The sequence below is a fragment of the Pseudophryne corroboree genome, chromosome 5 (assembly GCF_028390025.1).
Source record: "Pseudophryne corroboree isolate aPseCor3 chromosome 5, aPseCor3.hap2, whole genome shotgun sequence".
Lineage (NCBI taxonomy): Eukaryota > Metazoa > Chordata > Amphibia > Anura > Myobatrachidae > Pseudophryne > Pseudophryne corroboree.
This window is the reverse complement of record NC_086448.1, coordinates 605,790,373-605,815,404: the sequence shown is the minus strand read 5'-3', so window position 1 is coordinate 605,815,404 and position 25,032 is coordinate 605,790,373. Positions and strand designations below refer to the sequence as shown.

At 45.0% G+C, this 25,032-nt stretch overlaps 1 pseudogene; it reads right to left on the bottom strand.

Annotated features, from left to right (window-relative positions):
* Positions 1–24,257: 24,257 nt before the first annotated feature.
* Positions 24,258–24,376, bottom strand: LOC134930709 (5S ribosomal RNA; annotated as a pseudogene).
* Positions 24,377–25,032: the final 656 nt, after the last annotated feature.

The following is a 25,032-nucleotide window of genomic DNA, read 5'->3' as shown; positions in this document are numbered from 1 at the left end:
AACTCTTCGTGCAGCTGCTCAGTGCGACTGTGTGTAAGGGGCAGTTGTGTCTGAGGCAGAGCAGAGCCCCTTGAGACAGGGGGGGCCTGGGGTACATACCCCCCGTAACCCCCCCCCCCTTAATCTGGCTCTGCCCCCCCCCCCCCCCGTCACCCCCCCCCCCCCCTCGCTCAGCACACATCGCGCTGAGTGCTGAGTGGGGGTAGAGATGTGTTCTGAGCGGTCTCTGATAGATCACTCAGCACACATCTCTAGGTGTGTACCCCCTTAAAAGTGAAAGGATGGAGAAGAGATAGCACTTTGATCAAGTGGTGTGATGACAAATATTGATAATATCCCGACAGAGCGTAATATCTATTGCTGATCAGAAAGAACTGTACCAAACTGAAAAATATCTACAGAAAGTGAGATTTTTTTTTTTTTTTTTAAACATAGCCATCATCATATTCAATTAAGAAGTTACAATATGTCAGAATTGAGGCCCTCATTCCGAGTTGATCGGTCGCAAGGCGAATTTAGCAGAGTTACACACGCTAAGCCGCCGCCTACTGGGAGTGAATCTTAGCTTCTTAAAATTGCGACCGATGTATTCGCAATAATGCGATTACTAACTACTTAGCAGTTTCAGAGTAGCTTCAGACTTACTCTGCCTGTGCGATCATTTCAGTGCTTGTCGTTCGTGGTTGACGTCACAAACACACCCAGCGTTCGCCCAGGCACTCCCACCGTTTCTCCGGCCACTCCTGCGTTTTTTCCGGAAACGGTAGCGTTTTCAGCCACACGCCCCTGAAACGCCGTGTTTCCGCCCAGTAACACCCATTTCCTGTCAATCACATTACGATCGCCGGAGCGAAGAAAAAGCCGTGAGTAAAAATACTTTCTTCATAGTAAAGTTACTTGGCGCAGTCGCAGTGCGAACATTGCGCATGCGTACTAAGCGGATTTTCACTGCGATGCGATGAAAAATACCGAGTGAACAACTCGGAATGAGGGCCTGAATTTGGAAGGAATTCCCCACAGACTCTATATTGCTGTTTTGTTTATGCACATGTGATCAGTATTGGTGGATATATCCCTGATTAAAAAAATCTACATATATGCATTTTTTTAAGTTTCTCCCTTTTGCCTTAGAGGGTTTCTTTGTTACCTCCTCAATGGAGCATAATGAAATACAATTTGATTAAACTGATTGATCTGATTAAATGTTAGTCCTTCAAACAATGTAGCGCTGAATGGTTGGAACAAAGACTAACAAAATAATCAAAGAAAAACACCTGGTTCAAGCAAAGAGAAACATACTGTAGTTGAGTTATGCTCAGCTAGTAACCATGCTGCTCCTGCACTGACTAGAGTGGGCTTCATCTATAACAGCCGCTTTATACAGGTGGAGTAAGTTCAGTGGCGTAACTACTGCCCCCGCAGTCCTCGCGGTGGCTTGGGGGCGAGGGGCTGCGGGGGCGCCACTGATTTACAGCAGACTGACATGCGGACGAGCGTCCGCATGTCAGTCTGCAGTCTCCTTCCCTTCGCCGCTTGTTGGAGGGACACGGAGGGCACACAGCTCGTCTCTCCTGTGTCCCTCCTGCTGCATCATCTCCGGTGGCCGCGGGTCTAATAGGGGGAAGTGCCGTCCGTGATATCTGGCACTGGGGGCATATATGGCACGGGGGGAATATCTGGCACTGGGGGGGAATATCTGGCACTGGGGGCATATATGGCACGGGGGGAATATCTGGCACTGGGGGGGAATATCTGGCACTGGGGGCATATATGGCACTGGGGGCATATTTGGCACTGGGGGCATATCTGGCACTGGGGGCATATGTGGCACTGGGGGCATATGTGGCACTGGGGGGGTATATGTGTACCTGGCACATGGGGACGACGACTATATTTGGCACTGGGGCATGTAAGTACCTGGCACCGTGGGGGAATATCTGGCACTGGGGACATATGTGGCACTGGGAGCACAGCCCTAGCAACAAGGACTACCTCCTAGCAACGAGCATGACACCCAGTGCATGAAACACCTGGCAACGAGCATGACACCCAGTGCATGAAACACCTGGCAACGAGCATGACACCCAGTGCATGAAACCCCTGGCAACGAGCATGACACCCTGAGCATGAAAACCCCTGGCACCGTGCATGGAACCAAGAGCATGAAACCCCTGGCAACGAGCATGACACCCAGTGCATGAAACCCCTGACAACGAGCAGGTAATTGAAAAGTAATTAGAAGCCTTACTGTAGGACTTAATGTGTAATGGGTATTACGGTGTGTGGCATAATGTATCACGGACATTGCGGTGTGTGTCATAATGTGTCACAGGCATTACGGTGTATGGTATACTATATCGCGGGCATTGTGATATGTGGTATAATGTCTCAGGGTCATTGCAGTGTGTGGCATAATGTATCACGGACATTGCGGTGTGTGTCATAATGTGTCAGGCATTACGGTGTGTGGTATACTATATCACGGGCATTGTGGTATGTGGTATAATGTCTCAGGGTCATTGCAGTGTGGCATAATACATAACGGGCATTGCGATGTGTGGCATAGGGTATAACGGGCAGGGCATTGCGGTATGTGTCACAGGCATTACGGTGTATGGTATACTATATCACGGGCATTGTGGTATAATGTCTCAAGGTCATTGCAGTGTGTGGCATAATGTGTCACAGGCATTGTATGTGCTATAATGTATCGGGCATTGCAGTGTGTGGCATAATGTATCACGGACATTGCGGTGTGTGTCATAATGTGTCACAGACATTGTATGTGCTATAATGTATCAGGGGCATTGCAGTGTGTAGCATAATGTATAACGGGCATTGCGATTCCTGTCATAATGTGTCACAGGCATTACGGTGTGTGGCATAATGTGTCACAGACATTACGGTGTGTGGCATAATGTGTCGGGGGCATTACAGTGTGTGCATATTGTGTCGTGCATTATTGTGTGCAGCATAATGTCTAAGGGCCATTGCAGTATGTGGCATAATGTATACTGGGCATTACTATAAGTAGGAAAAATGACAAATAATGTAAGGGGCATGAATCAGGATTATTTTTCTTTCCTGTGGTGGCCAACGTATGGGCGTGCAGGTTGCAAAACTGGGGTATAAGGTAGTCTTTTCTTGCAATGCCACGCCCCTTTATGCGAAACCACGCCCACTCCAACAAAACCACGCCCCTTTTTTGGCGCGCGCATATTTATCCCTTTCTTGCTCCCAATTATGGAGCATGAAGGGGGGGGGGGGGGGCGCCAAAGAATTTTTGGGCTTGGGGGAGAAAAATTTCTAGTTACGCCACTGAGTAAGTTCATCCGGTACTATGATGCAGCCAGGACTTAATACAGGTACAAGGAGTAAGTGTGGAACTAGAACCCTTTTCCACTAGCTCAAAAAACACGGGTAAATACACGAGGGCGCGCATTTACCTGTGTTTTTTGCTAGTGGAAAAGAGTTCCTCTGCAAAAACCGGGATCAAGTGATCCAGGAATCCTACCCGGGTAGCTTACCGAGTTGAACACGAGTTCAACCAGGTAAGCTGTGCAGTGTAAACGGAAGCCGTTTCGATGCGACATGGCTCCCGTTCACAGTGTATGGAAGGGCGGCGCTGGGAGACCATGTGATCTCCCAGCACCGCCCCTGCCGCGTCGCCAGCAGTGTCACCAACCCGGAAATATGCCGGTTGGTGAGTACAATGGGAAAGGAGGCTGAGCACGGGCCGCAGCCGGGTAGCACACGTTTCAGGCTCCCGGCTGTGACCCGTGCTTCTCAGTGGAAAAGGGGTATAGGTGAGCACAGGAATGGGCTGAAGAGGACAGCAGGAAATAAACTAGATGCAGACTGATGCAAACAACCATAGGAAGCAAGGGCTAGGAGCTGAGTCAGGAGACAGGCAAATAAATAAGCGATACTGACTAAGGCAAACGAAAAAAGCCCAGGCAAGGGCTTGGAGTAAGCTATTCACAAAGCCAATCTGAACCCCAGATCAGATACAGGCCCCTACAATTCATTACACTGCAGCCAAGTAGCTGCACATACAGTTACAGGACCATTACAGTTATTTACACTGCAGCTGAGTAGCAGCATGTACAAAGGACGTGTCCCGGCTGCCATCGGCCATTGCGGCTGGCGTGATGCAGTGTCCTGGGACCCACCGGACCTGTGAACAGTTACAGCGGCTCCTAACAGGTTATCAGTTATATGCACACATTGGGATATGGTCATTAGGTCAACAACACTTACGTCGATGGTCATTAGGTCGACCACTATTGGTCAACATGCATTAGGTCGACATGGTCACTAGGTCGACATTGAAAAAGGTTGACATGAGTCTTTCACATTTTTTTTTTTACTTTTTCATACTTTACGATCCACGTGGACTACAACTGGGAATAGTAACCTGTGCCTAGCACAGTGGTAGCGGAGTGAGGCACCTTGCCCGAAGCCGCGAGCCATGCGCAGGGACGCGGTGCACTAATTGGGGTTCCCCGTCACTTTACGAAGAAGACTACACCACAAAAAGTAAAAAAAACTCATGTTGACCTTTTTCCATGTCGACCTAATGACCATATCGATATAATGCATGTCGACCAATAGTGGCCAACCTTAAAACTGTCGTCCTAAGTGTGGTCGACCTAATGACCCATACCCGCACACATTATCTAGTTGGGCTGATCAGCCGTGTATGCACACGTGATGTCGTTCCCAGTCTCACAATTTTGTCCAAGAGATAAAATACACACAGAATAAGAAACTGCTCATTGTGTACGGGACTATCTAGGCTATATACAGTATAGGCATTTGTTAATATTCATACATTTTCTTTGGATCTAATTTAGCTAAACTAAAGGTGTTATTAATAGTTATTTAAAGTAAACCTGTGAACCGATTAATTGTTAACACATGCAACTGCCTGAGCCTAAACTATTATTAATTAATTATAATTTATTTATTTATTAATAGCTTTTTATATAGCGCAGCAAATTATTTGTGCTTTACAATTGGAAACAGTGATAAAATAAAACCAAACAATTGGAAACAACAGTAATCAAACAAAACTGGGTGTCAGGTCCTGGGTCCCTGTGTACTCAGCTGGTGGTTTCTGAGATGAGGTTACAGGATCAGACTGGCACATTAAACAAGGAGGACGTATATAAGACTTCCTCATATGTCGCTAGAACCAAGTGTTGGCGAGACCTGTCCAGGGGCACGGAGTCTAACCCACCGGAAGGATTTCACCAGTGACCCCCTCCTATGGGGAGTTGGGTTTTTCTGCTTCCGATAGGCAGGGCGCGGCCCCCTGGACAGGTACCCAGAAATAGCTGAGGAATCCTACAAAGAAATAACTAGTGGCACACTGATATTGAGAGAGTCTTTGATGAAATTGAAGTACTATAGTACTCACTACTTGGGAACTGGAGAACTTGAAAAAACACTTGAAGAAACAAATGATTTTAATTCGATGGTTCTCGGTACTTGAGAACTGAAGAACTAGAAAACACTTGAATAAACATTGATGTTTTACCGATGGCACTCGGTACTTGAGAACTGGTGAACTTGAAGACACTTAAAGAAACATACAATGTTTTATCAATGGCACTCGGTACTTGAGAACTGGTAAACTTGAAAACACTTAAAGAAACAAAATGATGTTTAACCGATAGCACTCGGTACTTGAGAACTGGCAAACTTGAAAACACTTAAAGGAGGGCGTGGCCTGGAGGCTGATCAGGCAGGCAATGCTTTTTATGAGCTCCCAGGGACCTGGGAGTTTTTACGACCTAAAACGGCCTTTCCACGCTTGCTGCCCAATTTGAAAGCCCTGCCCTGCTTCATTTATGAGTTGGGATAGCAGTGAGTTGGGCTGCGGAGTCGGGGAGCCGGTTTTCTGGCTCCTGCGGATTGCGGCCTACTCACTGCCCTGAAGCCAGGGCCTTAATTTGTGCTCGTTCCCCCGCCGCGAGAAGGGTTCCCCGGGACGCGGCACCGTTGATCCCGGACCTTGCTCCTACCTTGCCTTGGGCTTGCTCTGGCCGGTGCTGCGGTGTCCGCCGCGCGTAGAGGTGGCGACTCGGGACCTGTCTGGAGCCGGGCCGGGAGCTCCGGAGTCACAGCGGTGGCCATCTTGGTTAGTGGCAGGCGAAAGGAGAGTGGACGGAGACCCGGCGGCGGTGATCAGCGGTGTTCGGAGGTATCTTTCCAGCCGCGCCGACCTGCCTGGGGTGACTGCTCTCCTCCTCCTCTCCCCCTCACAATCCCCGTGCAGAGGTGCGCACCGCGCTGCAGCAGGAGGACCGACGGCTCGGCCGTGGCCCTCCCTGGCTGAATAAAGCAGTGCTCTGGAGGTGCGCCCCTTGTGCTCCTGGGGGCTCTCCCTATTGCCTCTCTGCTCCCGCTGCAATCCACATAATTACTCCCCGCCCCCTGTGGCGAATACTCTCAGTCCGGGGGCCTTTTAGTTATAGCCCTTAGACCATCTTTAATGCTCTAAACTGCCCCTCCGGGCACTGATAAGGTTCCACTTGGGTCTGTACAGGCCAGATCTACGGGGGTCCTGTTCCCCTGCCCTGTGCTGAGTCAGGGGACCTCCCAGGGTCACATTATAGCCCCCCCCCCCGGGTGAGAGATAATTAGGCAGCTTGCTCCAGCTTCCAACCACCGAAACCCTTCCCGTCCGTAGGGGCCCCATACCTTCCTCCTTTCTCCTCTTTGCTGATTGGCGCTTCGTTCCCCCCCCCGGTGCTTTCTGCGGCGCTGCCCTTAGCTGCCAACGTTACTGCTTCGCATTGACATGCATTGCCCTGAACTCTCGTTCTCTGCTACTCTACCCGGGGCCACCTGATGGGCATCTGAGACCAGGCCATGGGGGATGACCGCTCCCTAGGAACTATGCTGTTGTATGTATCCTGCTGATCCTGACACATCTTGAGCTACTTGCAAACATCCTCTTCACTGTCGTCCCCCCCCCCCCCCCCCCGGAATATGAGACATGCCTCGAAATCCTCTAGGCGGAGCAAAAACAACCAACCTCGAAAAGTCATGAGGTCTCAAGCGGACCTGAGGCCCTTCCTTCACCTCACGACCTCCCCGCAGATGGAGAACCGTTCCTCCCCCCGCCCCCCGACCTCTCCCTCTGCTTCCTCGACTTCGAATCCGGCTGATGATATGGCTGACCCTGCGTCAGCTGGCGGTCGCGAGCTCCGGGAAATCCTAACCTTCATGAGGTCCCTTCCTACAAAGCAAGACCTTCAAGACACTATTAGGAATGAGCTCGCCTCCATCAAAAGCGACATCTCACACCTGTCTGACCGCGTGGTAACTCTGGAAGAAGAATAAGAAGCTAGCGCTTCCTGTGTGTCCCTGTTGAGGGACTCTGTCCTTGCTCAATCCAAGGAAATCCGAGCTTTACAGGCCAGAATGACGGATATCGACAACAGGGGCAGGCGGAACAACATCCGCGTCCGTGGTCTCCCGGAGGAAGTTCCCCAATCTGGGCTAGTGGACGCTCTGACCAAGATATTCAACGAACTCTTGGAAAAGGATTCGGATAACGTCATCACTTTCGACAGAGCCCACAGAGCCCTTCGGCCGAGAGGCCTCTCCACCGACCGGCCTCGTGACGTCATTTGCCGGCTCCATTACTTCGCCCAGAAGGAGGAGATTATGTCCAAGGCTAGGCAATTGGATGGTATCGACTTCAATGGCTGTGCTATAAGCCTCTATCAAGATCTTTCTTGGTACACACTCCAGCAGCGGAAATCCTTGAAGCCCCTGATGGACGAGCTACGGAAACGTCAGCTACGCTACCGTTGGGGTTTCCCTTTTAACCTCCAAGCCTGTTCCTCCGGGAAATGGTACACCCTATCTTCCCACGCAGACCTCACCCCGTTCTGCATCTCACTAGGTCTACCTCCATTGTCTATTCCGGATTGGGAGTTTCCTCTTCCTGATGTTCCTCTCCCTAAGCGGGCTCCTAGCTCGCAACCATGGCATGAGGTTCGGGGCGCCAGGAGGGGATCCCAGTTAACTACATCTCCCTCCAAGACCGATTTGCTGTAAAGGACCCTTCTGATTGATATTGTTGTCCCTGCTCTTTTTTCCTCCTACAGAAACTCTTGCTGAGGGTATTTTTTTCTTTCTCGAAGGGTTCTCACACATGTTAAGTGTTAACTCCTAGCTGTTTACGGAGGTTATTGATAAATGGTTAATATCCTTGATCATGTTGGCCGGTGGAGGGAGGGGGCTGTGGACTTGTCTGCTGCCCCTGTTTCCCCTCTGGCCACTTTTCTTACTGTAGGATTTTTTCCTCTCCTTTTTTCTTGTGTCAGTTTAAATATGTTTTTTTTTTTATCATGGTTCCTGTTGCGGTTTACTCCCATTCCCCCACATTATACCCGCCTTTGGCTCCATGCCGGTAGGGAGACTGACGGTGTTACGGTTCAGTCTCTCTCCTGCGGGTCTTTTGCTGATGTTATTACATTGTTTTTGTATTCCTTTCTTTTTTGTCTCTTTTTCCGTGCTTGTTCTTCCTTCTCCCCCTTCTCTTTCCCTCCACTTTAAGGTTTGTAGGAACGCGTTTTACTTCATTCCAACATGAGTGTCCCGGGGAAGATTAAAGTGCTGTCCCTCAATGCGCGTGGTCTCAACTCGCCGGAGAAGAGATCTAGCCTTCTACGTCTGTTAAGATCTGAAAGAGCAGATGTTGCATTAGTGCAGGAGACCCATTTTAAGGTTGGAATTCGTAACCCCTCTATTACCAATCACTACTTTCCTGCAGCATTCTACTGTAACACCCCAGGTAGCAAATCCAAGGGAGTGGCTATTGTTTGTTCCAGGGACTTGCGTGTTTCGGACGTTACCATACATAGGGTGGTACCGGGTAGGCTCCTTCTTTTGACTTGCAAAATCTTTGAGCAAATGTTCACTTTTGCAGTGATTTACGCCCCAAACCAGGCCCAACTGTCTTTCTTTAATTCCTACCTCCCGAGGTTAGACTCTCTGTTCCAGGGCGTCACGGTTTTAGGTGGTGACTTCAACTGGACATTAGACCCCAGCACTGACACGTCATCCCAAACCTCTAGATTTGTTGCATCCAAATATCAGCGTGTTAAACGCCTACTTCACACACTACAACTAGCTGACTCATGGAGAACCCTTAACCCCTCAGGACATGACTACTCCTTTTATTCACACCCTCACCGGGTTTACTTATTCCTTAGCCATAGACACCTTCCGCTTCTTATAGATGCCACTATTGGCTCTATCACCTGGTCTGACCACGCCCCGGTGACTTTGACTTTGGCCCTCCCTCATGGTTCCCATAAACAATGGACCTGGAGACTCAATGAGTCTCTTCTCTATGACACACTCTGTAAGGATGCCTTAGACAAGACCCTAGACGATTATATTGCCACGAATGTTACGGACGATGTCTTCCACCTCACCGTGTGGGAGGCACATAAATGTGTCCTTCGCGGCAAGTTGATACAACTGGGCACTCACAAAAAGAAACAGAGGCAGTCTCTGATCTCAGGACTTCTACTTAAAATTCATGCCCTCGAGATATCTCACAAAGTATCACTGTCAGATGTGACCCTAGCAGAATTGTCGGAAGCCCGCTCTCAGCTGAATAAACTCCTCTCTGACAATATAATTCATTCCATCCGTAAATGTAAACAGAAATACTATCAATGGGGCAATAAGCCTGGCCGAGTCCTGGCTCATGCTATACGAGCCCAACACTCGGCTTCATTTATTGGTTCAGTGAAGGACGCCAGAGGGATCCCCAAATTTAAATCACCTGAGATTGGGGCTTGCTTCGCACAATTCTACGCCTTGCTTTATAACCTAGAGAGTGCTTCCCCTGTTGTAGATCCCCACCTTTCACTCCAAAAAATAAGGGACTATCTGATGTCCATTGATTACCCTGTTCTCCCGCCCTCGAAGCTTAGTATATTAGAGGCCCCTTTCACAGCCCAAGAGATAGACCAGGTCATCTCCTCTATGCCGTCGGGAAAAAGTCCTGGCCCTGACGGATTCACTATCGCATACTATAAGGTGTTTAAGGATAGGTTGCTCCCTCTTCTCCTTCGTGCGTTTAACTCAATTGCATCTGGTTCTCATTTCTCCCGTGATTCTCTGGAGGCCCATGTTTCGGTGATAACGAAGCAGGGCAAAGACCCTTCGGTCTGCTCCAGCTACAGACCCATCTCCCTTCTCAACGTAGATCTTAAAATCTACGCAAAGATTTTGGCGAATAGACTGAGTGTACTGATCCCTCTCTTGGTTCACAATGACCAGGTGGGTTTTGTGATAGGCCGGGAGGCCAAAGACAACACTACCAAAATCCTCAACCTCATCCATTTAGCATCCCACAGTACTACCCCTACTATTCTACTCTCTACCGACGCCGAAAAGGCATTTGATAGGGTCAGTTGGAAATTTATGGAATCCATCTTGGAGCATATAGGCTTAGGTCCTAATGCACTTACTTGGATAATGGCCCTGTACGACTCCCCGATGGCAAGGGTCCGCGTAAATGGCACCCTGTCTGACCCATTCACCATAAAGAACGGTACCAGGCAGGGCTGCCCATTATCTCCTTTGATTTTTGTGCTATGTATTGAGGCATTGGCCAGGTCTATTCGGGCCAATCAAGCCATCATGGGTTTCACCGTAGGTGATGGTGAATATAAGCTAGCCTTGTTTGCTGACGACCTCTTGGCCATAGTATCTCACCCCACTGACTCCCTTCCGCACCTAATGAAAGAACTAGATCTATTTGGACCCCTTTCCAATTTTAAAATTAATTATGCTAAATCTAGTGCTCTTAACATTTCTGCCCCTGTGGACTCCGTCGCGGACCTTAAACGCTCTTTCCCTTTCTCGTGGCAATCTTCCCACATAACTTATCTCGGTGTTAAGTTGAGCGCTAACGAGTCCCAGTTGTTCCCACTGAATTATTTGCCTCTCTTGCAAACGATTCGGAATGACTATTCTAGATGGAATATGAAATATTTATCCTGGTTTGGGAGGATAAACATAGTTAATATGAACACCCTCCCTAAATTATTATATGTAATGCAGACCCTCCCGATCCGCATCCCGGAGTCCTGGTTCCGATCTATTTCACTCTTGATCCAGCAGTTTGTCTGGCAGCGGAGGAGGCCTAGGATTAGACGCTCCCAGTTGACCAAATCGATTGTGAGTGGCGGCCTTCAGCTTCCTGATGTAAAAAATTATTACCATGCCATTCTTTTGAGTAGAATTATAGACTGGACGAGACACCGTGAGCTTAAACAATGGGTGGCGCTCCTCCGCCTGTACGTACAGCAATTCCCAGAAATATTTCCTTGGCTCCCCTCCTCCCCTAAGCGGCTCCTTCCCCACCCTACCATAACTCCTACACTTGCCGCCTGGAAGTCACTGCGTGCATTACCTTATATTTCTTCTAAATTCGGTCCCTTGACGTCCTTTCTGGCCAACCCTGAATTTACTCCGGGTGTCAATCCTGCCCACTTCTCACGTTGGGCATTAACAGGTCTGTTCTGGGTCGGTCAGATGGTGTCATCAACTGGAGTCAAACAGTTCTCAGACCTGAGGGCGAAGTGGGACATCCCCCAACAGGACTTTTGGAAGTTCCTACAAATAAGACACTTTTTGATAACTGGCTCTAGACTCCAGAAAGCCGCTAGAGAATTGACCCTCTTTGAGAAACTCTGTGTTGCTGTACTTGACCCGACCCACACTATTTCCACACTTTACAAGATTGTTTGCCATTCCCAACCTATCGATGCTCCATCCTTTGCTGTGGTGTGGGAGAGGGACCTGGGCATTTCCATGTCGCTTAGAGACTGGGAAAACATTTTCTTAAAAACCCACACAAGCTCTGTCTGTGTCCAGGTTAGAGAGACTCAATATAAGGTTGTGACAAGGTGGTACAGGCACCCCTCTCTCCATGCTATGTATCCCTCCTCATCAGCCCTCTGTTGGCATTGCTCCTCCTCATCTGGCACCCTTCTACATATTTGGTGGACTTGTCCACTGATCCAACCCTTCTGGCGAGAGGTTATACGTATCTCTCAGTTCATCCTTAAGACTCAAGTCCCGCATGATCCAGCATTCTGGCTTATTAATCACTCCACAATTCCAATGTCCCAACACAAACATTCCTTATTGCGACATTTAAGCAACGCAGCACGTGCTGTAATCCCGTCCATGTGGAGGTCCCACATCCCCCCTACGAGTCGTGCATGGTTCACTAAACTAGATTATTTCATGAGAATGGAGGATCTGTTCCTCTCATCGATAGGCAAATCTCGTGAATTCGATTCCACATGGTCCCCCTGGCTGGAATACAAGGCTTCCCGGGCCTATTTAGCCACTCCCTTGAATAGTAACTGAAATCTTTATTTCTCTGTCTCCCATAAACTTGCTAAGTGGTACCTCTTACTTCTCTTACCCCCCCCTTTCTTTTCTTTCTCTCTCCCTTTCTTACTTCATACTTCTCTTCACTTCTACCTTGTTGCCTTCCGGCGCTCCTATTCTTTTCCTCTATTAATTTTCATGTTCCTTAAGTATGAGAACACCTTTACCTACTGCTGTGCAACTCAATTCTCTACACACTTGGTATATATTACCTCTGACGCGTCCATTCGCTTCTGCAGGGTTCCTAACTCTCCTTTTGACATCTGTACAATTTGATTTGTGTTTATCAGTTATACAGTATTTGTATTGGTGTTTCTGTATTTGTAACTGCATAGGTGTTTTCCTTTCTTTGTTTATGTCTTTTAAAACCCTTAATAAAAACTGATTTTATATAAAAAAAGAAAACACTTGAAGAAATAAATTATGTTAAACCGATGGCACTCTGTACTTGAGAACTTGTGAACTTGAAAACACTTGAAGAAATAAATTATGTTCAAACGATAGCACTTGGTACTTGAGAACTGGTGAACTTGAAAACATTTAAAGAAATAAATGATACACACATAGGAATGCACTGGAAAACTATGTGGAAACACAGAGTGGAGCCTGGAACTTGGAGCAGCAACATAAAGCAGCATGCACTGGAGAAAGAAGGAAGTTGTACAGGCCCCTTCCTGTTCCTAGGAGACCTGCTTAATACCCTTAGGTAAGCTGCCATTGGAGGAAGGAACCAGCTGAGGATACTAGCACTCTTATTGGTAAACAGTTTGGTCAGCTGACCAGTTAACATGGCTGCTGGAAACAATACACAAAGAAACCTAAATGCTGTACATAGGATCTTACACATGCAGAGGAATTCTCACAGGTGGTTTAATCAGAAGTGAGCAACACAACACATGCTGCAGCTGAAAGCATTTTACTTTGCTGGACTGAGAGAAATCCCTGCACATCAGGAGGTAAGCTTCAGAGAATACTAGTACAACATACCTCCCAACATGACCCTCTCCAGGAGGGACAGAATGCTCTGCTCCTGGACTTCCCTCTCACTCTATGATTGCCATCACCTGTGCTGAAACACCTTTCTTATCCAGTAACCGGTTCAATACAGGTGCTGGCAATCATACATTAAGAGGGAAGTCCAGAAGCAGAGCATTTTGTCCCTCCTGGAGAGGGTCATGTTGGGAGGTATGGTACAAGCATGAAATAGTCCAGGATCCTGACACTGAGTAATAACAGACATTCATAGAGATAGGAAGGTCCTGCTAGCAAACTTACAATGTATAAGGAAATAGGCATTGATACACAAGTTTAGGTGTTATTTATTGCAGAATGATCATCCAGATTACAAAGGTTATTGGTGAGCTGTATGCTTTGGTCACACAGCAATGTTGGCCTGGGGTCAGGAGGATGGGAAATTGAAGAAAGATAAAATATGTGAGGATATGTGTGGACTCTACATTGAGGATATAATTTGGTAGGGAAGTTTATGAAGGTTATGTGGGCAGCTCCAGAATTTGCTAAGCTTGCCTGAGGTTTCAGGATAGGAGACTGGGGGGTATATTTACTAAGCTCCCGATTTTGACCGATTTTGTGGGGGGGGGGTTTCAAAGTGTCATCTCGGGAATTTACTAACCACAAATCTCGGTAGTGATGAGGGCATTCGTATTTTTTCTGAAGGCAGAAAAAAAATACGAATGAATAAACCATCGGTCAAACACGCCTGTTATTTTATACAACTCTGTAATTTACTAAAAATTCGTATTCACAATCACTGCCGGCAATAGCCAAACACTGCTGTGAAAAAGTAAAATCTTTAAAAAAAAGCAGTTTTCAAATAGACCTGCTTTTTTTTTACCGTATTCTGATAGGCATGCACGGATCAGTGAGATCCGTGCATGTTTATCAGTAGGAAGGGGTGTGAAAGAGTTAAAAATCTTTAAAAAAATTTGCGTGGGGGTCTGCACTTGGTCCTGGTAAAAAAAATACGGGGGGACAAAAAAACGTAGGGGTCCCCCCGTATTTTTAACACCAGCACCGGGCTTCACTAGTCATAGAGATAATGTCACAGACGAGGGACACTTTTATATTGGTCACTGCGGCCCTGGCATTAAATCCCCAACTAGTCACCCCTGGCCGGGGTACCCTGGAGAAGTGGGGACACCTTAAATCAAGGGGTACCCCCCTCCAGCCACCCAAGGACCAGGGGTGAAGCCCGAGGCTGTCCCCCCATCTATGGGTGGTGAATGGGAGGCTGATAGCCTTTTGTGATTGGCTGTGTGCTCCTGCACTGTCAGTCAGGCGGCGCACTGTGGATACAATGTAGCGCAGCGGTGCTACTTTATATCCAATGGTGGGAACTTTGCGGTCTGCTGTAGACCACGAGGTTAAGTGGGGTCACTCTTGTGGTTGACCTCACTTAACTTTGCGGTCTACCGCAGACCGCAAAGTTCCCACCATTGGATATAATGTCTGTGTTTTGTTTTTATTTGGGTATTTTTTTGTAGTAGAACTACAGGTACCAGTGGGCCCGTTTTTTCTCAGCATGCTGGTACTTGTGGTTCTCCAAGTACCAGCTTGCGGGGGAGGCTTGCTGGGACTTGTAGTTCTGTTACATAAAACAATATTTTTTTTACACAAAAGGCTATCAGCCTCCCATCCACCGCCCACGGATGGGGGGACAGCCTCGGGCTTCACCCCTGGTCCTTGGGTGGCTGGAGGGGAGGACCCCTTGATTTAAGAGGTCCCCACTCCTCCAGGGTTCCCCCAGCCAGAGGTGACTAGTTGGGTATTTAATGCCAGGGCCGCAGGGACCAATACAAAAGTGTCTCCCGGCTGTGGCATTATCTCTCTGACTAGTGGAGCCTGGTGCTGGTGTTAAAAATATGGGGGACCCCTACATTTTTTGTCCCCTGTATTTTTTCACCAGGACCAGGCGCAGAGCCCGGTGCTGGTTGTTTAAATATGGGGGAACCACAGTCATTTTTTCCCCTGTATTTTTACAACCAGGACCGGCTCAAAGAGCCCAAGGCTTGTTATGCTTAGGAGGGGGAACCCCACGCAATTTTTTTTTAAAGATTTTTAACTCTTTCCTAATATACACAATGAAGCCCTGCACGGATCTCACAGATCCGGCTGGGATTCATTGTGTTAAGTCCGGAAGTGTTTTACTAATCACTCCCGTAAAACACTGCCTACCATTACGAATGACATCGACATTGGAAAAAACGAAAATGCAGAATACGACAGCATATTAAATAAGTCGTAAAAAAAACAAAAAGTTGCAAATTCACACTACCGATGTCATTCTTGTTTAATCTTCCACCAAATCCCGACAATTACGAATCTTAGTAAATATACCCCCAGAAGAGAGTCTTATTGTGTGTGGTCATTCCACAGAGTGGGTGCAGACCAAAGAATGTCCTGCAATCGTGAATGGAAGTGAATAATGAGTGTGAATGACAGACGTGCCTCTTATGAAGATCGAAGAGGTTGAGTGATATTTTCAGATAAACGAAGAGATGTACGTTGATGTAGGGTGGGTAATGACCTTGTGAGTGAGTAAAATATTTAATATTGAATACGATAAAATACAAGTAACCAATGGAGGGACTGACAGAGTGGATCCACAGACGATGAACGTCTAGCAAGGAAAATTAACCTTGAAGCTGCATTCAGAATGTATTGTAGTGATGAGAGTCTCATTTTCATAACACCAGTAAGAAGACTATTGCAATAATCAATGCAGGAGATAATGAGAGCATGGATTAGAGTTTTTTAAGTGCCTTATGTAATGTATAGTCGCATTTTGGATTTGTTTTTTTAGATGCATGTAGCAAGATTTAGAGACAGATTAAATGTGGGGAACAAAGGACAGTTCAGAATCGAGGATAACACTTAGGCAGCAATCTTGTTGGGTAGTATTGATTGTCGAGTTCTCAACAGTGATAGAGATTTCAGGTTGGTAACTACTGTTGGCCAGTGGAAATACAATTAATTCTGATTTGGAAATATTAAGTTTAAGGTGGCGAGATGACATCCAAGAGGAAATGGCAGAGAGGCATTCAGTGACACAGACCAACACAGTTGGTCACAAATGTGCAGCGGATAGGTAGATTTGAGTGTCATTAACAAATAGATGATACTAAAATCCAAAAGAGCTGCTTTGTTTGCCAAGAGATATGGAAACTACTGAGGAGGAAAGGGATCTAGGAGGCACTATTTCAGCGGCTGGTAAGCAATGAGGAATGCTAGTCAGATGCTTGGTTGCATACGGAGAGGAATCAGCAGCAGAAAGAAAGACGTAATAATGCCACTGTATAGGTCATTGGTACGTCCTCATCTAGAATACTGTGTTCAATTGTGGAGGCCATATCTTCAGAAGGATATTAATGCATTAGAGACTGTACAGAGAAGGGCAACTAAGATAGTGCATGGCCTACATCATAAAACATACCCAGAAAGACTAACATATCTCAGTATGTATAGTTTGAAGCAGAGAAGGGAAACTTTCAAATATATCAAGGGTTTTAACAAAGTCCAGGAGGGAAACAATCTTCAAATGAAGAGAAGTATTAGGACACAAGGACATGCACTAAAACTGGAGAGAGGTAGATTCAGGGAAAATTTGAGGAAAAATGACTTCACAGAAAGGGTGGTGGACAAGTGGAATAGCCTCCCATCAGACGTGGTAGAGGTAAAGACAGTAGAGCAATTTAAACATGCATGGGATAGACATAAGGATATTTTACGATGAAATAAGAATCAAATAAGGTTTGAGGTAAAAATATGGTAAAAAAGGGGCAGACTAGATGGGCCAAGTGGTTCTTATCTGCCATCACATTCTATGTTTCTATGACTATTTATTTGTTAGGGGGAGCACCCCATTCCCGGCTACTCCACAGATCCAGAGTTTACCTTCAGAAAATGATACAGATGCCGGCAGTGATAATGGGTCTAATTCAGACCTGATTGCTAAGGTGCGTTTTTTGCATCCTTGCGATCAGGTAGTCGCCTACATGGGGAGGGGGAAATCGCTGTGCAGGGGTGCGATTGCATGTGCAGGAGAGCTGCACAAACAGTTTGTGCAGTCTCTGCATAGCCCATGACTTACTCAGCTGCTGCGATGATTGGGGCTGGAGCTGACGTCTGGAATCCTCCCTTAATACACCTGGTTCCTCCTGCGTTTTCCCGAACACTCCTCAAAAACGGTCAGTTGCCACCCACAAATGCCCTCTTCCTGTCAATCTCCTTGTGTTCGCCGGTGCGATGGGATTTTTCGCACCATCCCGTCGCTGCCTGGCGCTGCAGACCGTTGCATATGCATGTGCAGCTCAGACCTAATTGCCCGCTGTGCGAAAACGCACAGCAGCGATCAGGTCTGAATCGGCCTCATTGTGCAGTTACTGTCGTTAAAACAATGTCACTTTGTCAGGTACAAAATCGTCATAAGCAAATGCAAATTAAGCAGATGATGTTGTTGCACGGAAATGCAATGTTCTGATAATGCAATCTTTGAGTTTCCCTATTGCTCTGCCAATTCTATTCTGTGCTGTATTCTTAAAGTACAGTATAGTCTATAAATACAGCTGAGACGACGGCGATCAATTCATTCTGCTTTGTGGCACATTTGAGGTTGGAATAAACCAAGACAAAAAAAGCTTTTGTATAAGAGAATTTATGACTGTTTTTCACCTTAACAAACATTTATTTTTTGAGGACGGGAAAGTTTTCCCATTCATTTTATAAAGACCTAAATTTAAAACATAATTTAGTCTGGGTCTATAATTAAATCCCTATAAGTAATGAGAACTCATTGTTTCTACACATTTACAGTTTATACTATACATTTATTACTCACTTGAATAAGAAAATTATTTGTTCCTATTAGAGATGTGCACCTAAACATTTTTGCTGGTTTTGGTTCTAATTTGTTGGCTGGTTTTGATTTTGCATTGTTTTTAAAAATGTATAAAAAAAAACCTAAAATCACATAATTTAGGCCTTTTTTTGCTCCTAGAGTATTGTTAACATCAATAACATTATTTTCCATTCATTTCCATTCAGTTTTAACCACCTCACAGCTCACAATATTGTTTTCATTAAATTTAGGCCAAAAGGCTGTGGGTATGGGTCGTTGAGTTGACACAACTTAGGTCAGTAGTCATTAGGTCAATCACTGAAGGTCGACATGCACTAGGTCAACATGGGCAATAGGTCGACCTGTACTAGGTCGACAGGTGAAGTTCGACATGAGTTTTTGGACTTTTTTTGGTGGTGTTTTCTTTGTAAAGTGACGGGGAACCCCAATTAGTGCACCGTGTCCTCTCGCATGGCTCTCTTCGCTCGCCATGCTTCGGGCAAGGTGCCTTGCTCCGCTACCACTGCGCTCGGCACAAGTTACCGTTCCCAATTGTAGTCCATGTGGATCGTAAAGTATGAAAAGTCCAAAAAATAAAAAACTCATGTCGACCTTATGACCTGTCGACCTAGTACACGTCGACCTAATGCACATGTCAGCCTAGTGAACGTCAACCTAATGCCCATGTCAACATTCAGAGGTCGACCTAATGACTGTCGACCTAAGTTGTGTCGACCTAACGACCATATCCCAAGGCTGCACCGAGCTAGCTGGCAGAGTAAGCTAAGTGATAGTGAGGTAAGGCCTAGCGGCAAAATTACAATAATAGAAAAATTTAACAAATATTGATTAATTGATTATGGTAGGCAACTGTATGGTCCATGTTATCCATATTAATGAACTCAATATACACAAGTTGTACAATTAAAAGAGTGCAAATGACAACTCACAGCGGGGAATCACTGTGCTCATATTTATTATGTCAACAATAAAAGAAGAATAAAAAAAAAGATTGAGTGATTGAATTGGTAACTGTATGGTCCACTAGGAAAGACACTGATGGGAATTAACTTTTCTCTGTGAGGCCTAGCAACAAAAAGACAATAAAAGAAGAATAAAAAAAAGATTGATTGATTGATTGTGGTAGGCGTTTGCAACTTTATGGTCCACAAGGGAAGAGACTGGTGTGAATGAATAAATAGTGTCTGTGAGGTAAGGCCTAATGGCAAAAAGACAATAAAAGAATTAAAACAAAAAAGATTGATTGACTGTGGTAGGCACTGGCAAATTTATGGTCCTTATTATCTGTGAGCTGAGGCCTAGCAGCAAAAAGACAATAAAAGAGGAATCAAAAATGACTGACTGATTGATTGATTGATTGATTGATTGATTGATTGATTGATTGTGGTAGGCAACTGTATGGTCCATCAAAAAAGAAAGTATTAGTGCTTGTAGGTCACAAATGAGATGATAAGTCACAAGGAATCACAATTTAATAAAATAGAGCATAATAAAAACTGTGTGCTAGGCACATAGAAATAGAAAACATTAATACATAAAGTGAGTTGTGCTCCTCCCGATTGAAATGTTTTTATGGAAGAAAAGTTCAGTAGACCTGTTCCGATAATTAGTCCCCTTGGACTCTGAGAGCCCGTGCAAATCACAACTGTGAATAATAGTTACCACCAGCGTCTCTCAAGGTGATTAAGTGGAACTGTATCCGCATATGGCTTTTCCTCAATTGGTGATGAACTGAAACATCCACGGTGTGAAAGGAACTCTCCTTATAAAGTGCAAATGCGGTTGCTTGGTGGGGACTTGGTCCAGGTGAAGGTCTTCCAATAAACAGGGAGTGGGCACAAAGCGGCAGGACTCACCAATGCGTTTTGTTGCGTTCAAGCAACTTTTTCAAGGTGCTTCCAGTCCTGCTGATGGTGGTTTATAAACCCTATCAATATGGTTGCTCATTTGCATATGTGATTGATTGTGACCATCTATTATCATAATGTGACCAAATAATAACAGACACTTGGTGCTAAAATAATACTTATTCAAAATTCAAGACATATGTTTGTTAAATAAATTATTTTTCATAGTATATCTCAGAAAATATTTAATCTGATCCGGTCACATGACCGCTGTTAACACATATCTATTTTGAGTAATTACAAAGACATAAAATGGTACTCCTCATATAATATTATGACATAATAGAGAGAAGAACTGGAGTGTGCTCCACAGGGTGAAAATTCCTGATAGTGGAAGGCACTCCCTCTCCTCAATTACAAAACAGAGGTAGAAACCAGCTGGGCCTAATCAGGGACCACGCTCTGTCTGAATTACTGGTTCATGGGTGCATAGGAAGTGACATGGCTCTAGTTACACCAAGCTCACGTCACTGAAAAATCCTCCAAGCACTATGCTGCAGTAGGGTTGTCATACTGACAACAAACAGCGCGCCCTAGTGTGGTTGTCCCGGCGACGCGCTGGCTACGGACAGCGCGTTGCTCTCCTGCATGCAAGTACAAGGAGAGAGTGGCGCGGCATCAACACGTCAATGTCGCGTCACTCCTCCATGTAAACCCCCAGTACGGTGCGTGAATAGGCACAATCAGTTGCTATAGAAATGCATATGCTTATGTATCCCTTGGCAGCTCACCCTCGCAGCTAGTGCTTTAGAATCACATACAATGTATCTGTCTTAAAATAACCCACGGTGTTACACTAACAGAAGTATAGTTCTAATAGGATAATTAGTATCAAATCTGTGTACATAAAGGCAGCAGACAAAACATATAGTATTTAATGAAAAATGAATTAACAGAAATTCTAAATTCAAATATACTATATGCTAATAAAACCTATTAGCAGTATATAGGAAAGAACAGAAGATGGGATAATTTATCACACCCATAAAGAAAGAAATCAGGTTAACCAAAGAGACAGGATTCATAATACTGAATTGAGTTCAACTGCCTCGTTCAATCCAGATGGATAGATAGTATTTAGCCTAAACATCCAGTATAACTCCTGTTTACAGAGAATTTTGTATCGGTCCCCACTCCTCTTGGTCACCCCAATGGACTCAATTGCCACCAAACTAAGAGAACTAGGATCACCATCATGACTATCTCTAAAGTGTCTTGAGACGCTTGGATGTTTAGGCTAAATACTATCTATCCATCTGGATTGAACGAGGCAGTTGAACTCAATCCAGTATTATGAATCCTGTCTCTTTGGTTAACCTGATTTCTTTCTTTATGGGTGTGATAAATTATCCCATCTCCTGTTCTTTCCTATATACTGCTAATAGCTTGTATTAGCATATAGTATATTTGAATATAGACTTTCTGTTAATTAATTTTTCATTAAATACTATATGTTTTGTCTGCTGCCTTTATGTACACAGATTTGTATTAATTCTTGAGAAATAGATACTAATTATCCTATTAGAACTATACTTCTGTTAGTGTAACACCGTGGGTTGTTTTAAGACAGATACATTGTATGTGATTCTAAAGCACTAGCTGCGAGGGTGAGCTGCCCAAGGGATACATAAGCATATGAAACTTTTCTTCCATAAAAACATTTCAATCGGGAGGAGCACAACTCACTTTATGTATTCATGTGTTCTATTTTTATGTGCGTAGCACGCAGTTTTTATTATGCTCTATTTTATTAAATTGTGATTCCTTGTGACTTATCTTCTCATTTGTGACCTACAAGCGCTAATACTTTCTTTTTTGGTGCTTCAATTGTTGTTCGGGGTCTGACCAACCCCTTTCTGTATAATAGCTGCTGGGGTGAACCTCCTCATCTAGCACCAGGAGTGAAATTACCTTTGGGTAAGTTTATTTTCACAACTGTATGGTCCATATTCTCTGTGAGGTGAAGACAGTCACAATACTTCCCAAAAATGCAGCTCATATAGAAAATAGAGCAATAACCAATACAAATATCTATGCAAAAAAGACCATTCCTAATGCCCCACAAAATTACAGGCTATTTTAAAAAGAAAAGTGGAGCAAGATGGAATTGTCCTTGGACACCCACCCACTTTTACAAGCACTCCAGTGACACAGACTGACACTTTTTAGTTGAAGTACTTGGTTTGGTTTGTTTGGGCCCTCACAAACAAATTTAATGAAAGGACTACCTTGATCAGTACTGAGGAGGTTAATGATGAGGGTGTTAATTACATTATAATCTTGTAAAGTAAATTTCATAAACTCACTGCAAATAACATGGATGAAGTGTGTAGATGGCTAACATCGCTACCTACTAACTTTGGCCTCACAAATGGAGCAGATGCTTTCACAAGTGTTGTCATGATTTGGGTAAAAATAATTCCACACCCAAGAGGAGGCTTTTTTTGTCTTATGCATCACAATGGCTTTCTTTTTATCATGGGCAAGGACTGCAGCCACTGATGGCTGACTTACACAAATGACATCATCAACATCATTATCTTCAGTGTCAGATAGTAATAGCACACACATACCCCCTCATCCTGTTTCACTTCCACACAAGCATCCTCAACTTCAACTATATCCTCATCACCATATGTACTTGTACTGCTCCCCACATGTGCAGATGGTGCCGAAATGGTTGAAGGCGGCAAAAGAAGCTTCTTTATGAGGACAGTGTGAGAAATGTCAGACTCACACATAGCTAATGTGGACACCCCTAGACTCAACTCAGGGATGTGTTATGGTTCTGAACACACAGTTTGTTCTACTACCTTAGTGGTATTTTTTTATACCGCTTCTAGACGCTGAGTAAAAAAAAGGTCCGGCATCATCATGAGAGGCAGAAGAAGTTGCCTCACTGACAGTTGCAGAACCACCACTCAAATATAAAGGTGAAGGCCTGTCTCTCCTTGCCACTGCATTTGGTGAATGGCATGTTCCCAATTTTATGTTTTTCTGCAGTAAACGTTCCCTTTATTAGAGGTGTTTTTTTCTTTACCACTGTACAATATTGGGGGGGGGGTTAATTTCAGATGCCCTGACTTAAACCCTCTCTGACCTTGGGCATTGGCTTTAGTAGATGATGTTGAAGGACTTGTATCATCATGACTGGGGCAGCAGCTGCAGTGCTAGTATTTGCTTGCTGCTCCTGCTCTTCTCTCAACTGATCGTCGTAATCAATATTAATGAACACACTCAAGTTGTACAAAGTTGTACAAAAACTAGTTTAATAGTATTATTTTTTCATTTGAACCTACTTCTTTTAAACTTTTGTTTTCTTTTTTTAACATTGGAGAAGATGGACACTGGACAGGTGTGTTGTGAGCACTGGAGCAGATGGACACTGGAAAGGTGCATTGTCAGCACTGGAGCAGATGGACTCTGGACAAGTGCGTCAGCAGAACTGGAGCAGATGGACACTTGACAGCCGCTTAATGGACTGGCAGTGGGAGAGAAAGAAAGCTCTTGTGTGGGCGCACTCTTGGAAAAAGAAAAAGAAAGGAGAAGAAAAATTCTTCAATTGGAAAAAGATTATGTTAAAACATTATTTTATTGAGTAGTTAAAACAAATACCCTTCTACGATCCAATAAAGAAAGTGCACAAAAAATGCAAAAAGATAATAATATATATATTGGGAATGTTCTGGTCTGTAAATCCTGAGAGAAAGATTAGAAAGGTTGCAGACACTAAACAGTCTGACAGCCGTTTCTCCTGACCAGTACAGATATTCTGTATTAATGGGACCCAAGGAGGAGGTCAGTGTGCATATTTTGACATAGAAAGACCACTTTGATTAGGTCAATGCTATACACTTTATTGGTTACCCATAAATTCAAATGGCATAATTTTAGATTGTAAGTCTAGCAATGCTAATGGAAGCTATGTCCTCATAAAGAGTGATATAGAAAAGGAAGGCAGAAATAAGTATATTCAGTGGTGATACTGCTGTTGGTGTCCACCCTTCAGAGGAAGGGGAATAGTTCCTATCCTACAACACCGGGTATTCCCAGGGAGTCTCCTCTCGTGGTACTAACCCAGCCCGACGCTGTTTAGCTTCCAAGATCGGACGAGATCGGGCATAAGCAGCGTGGTATGATAGTAGGAAGGATATCTACCAATGAGAGTGCACCTATATATGAAAATATAGAATGATAGAAAAGATAGAAAGTGTAGTGCGACTATTATTGAAAGAACGTATCTCTCTTTCTTATAGTTTAATTGTCCGCCTTTGGTTTTCGACAATATTATAAACAACCGATTTCATACCAGTGCCCAGTCGCTCCTTTTCTTTGTACAGCCGCTTAATGGACACAGCACAGCTACTTAATGAACACAGCACAGCCACTTTAGATGGACGCAGCACAGCCACTTGTCTGTAGTCTAAACACAGCACAGCGGCTTATATGGACACAGCACAACAACTTGTATGGACACAGTACAGCCACCTGTATGGAGTCTGGATACAGTCTGGACAGAGCACAGCCACTTGAACTAGCAGAGTACAGAGCAGCACACACAGGGCCGGTTCTAGACCCTGGGGCCCCAGGGCAAACGTTTCCTTTGGTGCCCCCCACTGACAAGCAAAACAGGGTTAGCGCACATCAAAAATAGGGGCGTGGCTTCCTAGGAAAGGGGTGTGGCCACATAATAGTACCAATTCACATTACACCACACAGTAGTGTCCGTCAGTCACATTACACCACACAGTAGTGTCAGTCAGTCGCATTTCACCACCAGGTGTGCCCCCTATAGTTTTGACC